Here is a 4,728-nt window from a genome sequence, read left to right on the forward strand (position 1 = left end):
CCATGCGGGGCTGGGGACGCCCTTTCCCGCCTGGCACCCGGCTGGCCCAGCAGCAGAGATGGTCCTGCCAAACATCATGACACTGTGTCCCCCTTCGCGCTCCTGGCCAAAGCCTCACTACATTATCACTCTCTTCATCATGATAGAAGTGCCTGGGAAAGAAAGAAGAAAGAAAGGAAAAAGGGAGAAAGAAACCAGGCTTTGGCTCAAGTGTGCCAAAGGGAGTGACAGTGCGTGTGCTTTGGCTCACTTTGTCGCCAGCTCTTTTCCCAGCTGAGCGATAAGAGACAGAGCGAGTGCAATCACAAGCAGAGCAGGTCCCAGCGGCTTGGCCAGCTCTGGGCCAGGATGAGCGAGGGACACTGAGTGCTCCGCAGGGACATATTTCCAAAGCAAAGTCATGCTGGTGCTCCTCCAGCCACCCGAGAGCCTGCTGCAAAGCATCACTGCTGCCCCCACAGCCAAAATGAAGCTGTGAGGAGCCCTGACCTAGCAGAGGCACATTTAAGTGCTCCCCAGACAGCCTTTTTCTCCAGCCACAGCAGTTTTCAGCGCAAACAGCAGCACATGGGCTTGGCTGGAAGCACTGAGGCATCCTGAGCACAGGATGGATGCTTCAGGTCCAAAATACGGCTGGCCTAGAAGGGCAGCTTGAAGGTTCGCTTTGAGCCTGCTCCTCAGCTCGCAGCTCTACACAGTATACCCAGCTTGCTGGAGGATGGGGTCTGTGGGCTCTGTCACTTTTGAGCACACGAGCCATGGTGTGAGATATCAGTTGTGCTGGGAGAGAGCTCCAATGGAACTTGATAGTTGAAAATAAAGGCTGGGAGAGGTTTGAAGACACCCCAGGAGATAGAATCGTGAGGCCCACCCTGCAGACCCTTCAAAGTCCCCCTTGTTCATATCAACCCATCCAACATCCCCCCTGCTCCAGCCCCACAACCAAGTCCCAAAGCCTCTCTCCACCCCCAGCAGCCCTACAGCAAATCCCCTCCATCTCCACACTCATTGATAAAGAGCAACCCCTGTCCAGCAGCTCTCCCGTGGGACACCATTCACTTAACACTAGCCCATGGTGTCCTAGAGGACCTGGAAATGGATAGGATCCTGAGACCATCACCCACCCTGATGCAATGGTGTCATACAAGACTCCCTGCGAGATGACAGCCTCAGCCCTGAGCTCTTCATGAAACGACCTCTGAAATCAGGAGGCCTCAGCATGTTTTTCCCGCTTCATACTCCAGCAGTCTGGAAATGCCACAGCATGCAGCCGGCACACTCAGCTCACCCTGATTGCTGCTCCACAGCCCTTCCTCTTAGTCACTTCTTCCTTACCATAATAAATTAAAAATCAAATGGGTATTACGGCTCATTATCCTCTCATCAGCATTAAATTAGCAAGCCCAACAATGCCCTGATAGAGGCACCAGTAGGGCTGAGATAAGCAACAATAACAAAAGGAGATCAGTCCTCCATGGCAGCCCACAGGGCTCAGGGTGTCCTGGCAGGGAATGCAGGGCCAGACACGGACATCCCCCCACATAGCCCTTCTCCCCATGGCCTCTATACCAAAGATGCTCCATAAAGGACCCCAAAAAGCTGAAGGCAAGCACCTGGGACCCCCTGGGTGTGCCTGGGAGCCTGTGCCCCTCCATGGTGCAAATGGGATGGAGGAGAGACCCCAATGGCCATTAGAGGAGATTGGGACTAAGCAAAACTAATGATGTCCTTACAGCAAACGCTCTCCCCTGTGACAGTAAGACAGGGACGTCTGCAGGAAACCCTCTGCCTGGAAACCTCATCTGAAATACCTGTGGGAGCCCATCCCCAGCTGATGTGAGCAGGAGTTGGCTTGAACCTACCAGCAAAGGTCTCAGTGATGTTTTGCTCAGAGCCCCTCACCAGAAGGGGCTGTGAAGGGGGATAACCCACACCTCCTTCCTCATCTTCCTGGAAAATGGGTGGAAGAGGGACAATTGCAACAGTCAGAGAGAGTTTCAGCACAGCTCAGGGTCTGGACAGAGCAGCCCTTGGAGGCAGAGACCATCAGGAGGGCTCGGGCCACCCCTGTTCGCTAGAGAGAGGTGCACGGAGAGGTGGGACACACACCCCTTGGGAGGAGTTCCTGTTTTGAGGGAAGAAGAAAAGGACACGGACGTGGCGGTCAGGGATGTACTGTTGGCCCTGCTAATAGAAACCCTCTGTATAAACAGGGAGAGGATCCAACAGAGATCAGAGATGGTTTTTCTTTCAAGAAAATTAAACATTTAAAACATTTGAGAACACACGCCCTCACCCCCTGGACAGTAATTAACTTCTTCCTGTGCAGAGCATGGAGCACTTTCCAAAAACAGAGTTAGATGGATTATTTTTCAAAGGAAATGTTGTTGAAAGGATCTTCTGTTATGTCCCAAAGTGGGAAAACAGTCACAGTGACTGAGGAAGAGCTTGCTTCATGCATGTGCCACGTTGTGGCTGCCCGAGGACATGGTGACACTCCAGATGCTGCAGTTTGGGGGCCATGTGGTGGTTGAGCAGCAGCTGTTTTGTTTGAAAAAAGTCTATGTTTGGTCATTGAATGACCTGAAAACAAAAAAATCAATGCAAAGAGAACCAGTCACCAACAGTGAAAACCAGTTGCTGGAAAGGGAGTCTTCAACAGGGACTGTAGCGATAGGACAAGGGGTGATGGGCTTAAACTGAAACAGGGGAAGTTCAGGTTAGATATAAGAAAGAAGTTCTTTACAGTGAGGGTGGTGAGGCACTGGAATGGGTTGCCCAAGGAAGTTGTGAATGCTCCATCCCTGGCAGTGTTCAAGGCCAGCTTGGACAGAGTCTTAGGTGACATGGTTTAGTGTGAGGTGTCCCTGCCCATGGTGAGGGGGTTGGAAGTAAATGATCTTAAGGTCCTTTCCAACCCAAACCATTCTATGATTCTACAAATCATCCTGTGAGGGATGCATTGCCTTTCCCTAATGCACCACGACAAGGGAATCTTGCCATGAGAGGACGTAAATTCAGATGCAGATGCAAATACATGCAGTGTTTGAGGGGATTTACATCCCACATCTCCATCTGAGCCCATCTTCCTGTGAACTTCGGATGAGCTCAGCCCTCGTGAATCTCTGTTCTCAGAGCAGGAGCATGAAAAGAGGCAGCTGGTATGTGTGTTAAACAAGCACAGTGTGAATGACATCCCAGCAATAAAAGGACTCCACTGCTAGCCAAGGTGTTTGGTGGGAACAAAATAACTTCCCAGGCTGATCCTACCACACTCCCTGAGCCTGCAGAGAGGCAGGGAGCAGCACAGGGAGGCAGGGCGGATAGAAATGTGTAAGAGCTGGCCTGGAGAGACAACTGTGCTTTGTAGCAAAGCTTGAGGGTTGGATGTTTGTTTTCAGTGCTGCACTGGAAGGAAAATAAAACCCAGCATTTTTTGCAACACAGACTTGTGGGGAAACAGCCTTTCTGTGGTTGAAAAGGTCAGGTTTTCTTTCCATATCTCCCTCACATCAAAAATGTCCTGCAATCCCTGGAGCTCAGGAGAAAATTTCCTCTTGCAAAGTTAAGTGAGGGCAGGCCTGCAGGGAGAGCTCATTTCTTTTCCTAGACCAGCTCAAGCCTGCTGGGAGAAGCAGGTCTGGGTTTGAGCACCCAAGTGCTCTTTCAGGACTGGAGTAAAGGGGCAGGAAACAACAGGAGCCTGAACGTCTACCAGCTGCAGTGTGGCTGGAAGTGGGTCAAAGCCAGCAGCAAGTTTCCAAAAGCAAATGGTATTATTGGAACAGGACAGCCATGGTTCCGTGCAGAGCCAGTCCTCAGCCACTTCACAGTGGTTTTGGCCAAGCAGCCAAGCTGCTCAGCAACACCTGCCTGCATGGGAGACACGGGCAGCCCAGAACATCACAATGACAGGGCACCATTGTGGCTGCCCCATCCCTGGCAGTGTTCAAGGCCAGGTTGGACGGAGCTTTGAGCAACCTGGTGTAGTGGAAGGTGTCCCTGCCTTCCCCCTGGCAGGGGGTTGGAAATAGGTTGTCTTTAAGGTCCCTTCCAACGGAAACAATGCCATGATCACACCCTTGAGCAAGGGACAGCGGGACTGTCATCACACAAGGATGTGTGTGGCCTGTGCCAGAGCAGCCCTTGCACTCCTCCTCAGGCTACAGCACCCACAGGAGGCTCATCTGGCCCCACAGAGCCAGGGAATGGTGCCTCATTTGGCATGGGAAGAGATAAGCTTGGGGTGGGAAGTCTTCTGGCACTGCTCCTACCATTTTCTCTCATCCCTTTTACTCCTCATAATCCTAAAATCACTCCAAAATTTCTGGATCCTCTTTCAGTATCTCTCCTCTCTGACTTGATGTTACAGCCTTCTCTTGGCTGAGATTTAGCTTTTAGCATCTTCACACTAGGAAGGATCCCTCCATGTCAGCGTCATGAAGAGTTTTGGCACTGCACATCAGTATGTCCCTTATAATGAGACATCCAGTGCTGAGCCTGGGAAGATGGTGAATGCGTACAAAGGAAAAATAATTCAAAGAGACAAGACAAAGAGATCTGTTGGATGGGGACCAGTGCATCTGGGGAAACATCTTTGTTTTAGAGGGGAAAGAGAGCAAAAGGGAGAAAAAGAAAGAAAGAGAGGAAAAAGGCATCCGGGGCAGGATTGTTCCTTGCCTGCAGGTGTGTGTGTGTAAGACAAGGCAGCACGGTGCATTTTTGACA

Source organism: Nestor notabilis, unplaced genomic scaffold (genome assembly GCF_000696875.1).
Source record: "Nestor notabilis isolate BGI_N333 unplaced genomic scaffold, ASM69687v1 scaffold16471, whole genome shotgun sequence".
In the NCBI taxonomy this organism is placed as follows: domain Eukaryota; kingdom Metazoa; phylum Chordata; class Aves; order Psittaciformes; family Psittacidae; genus Nestor; species Nestor notabilis.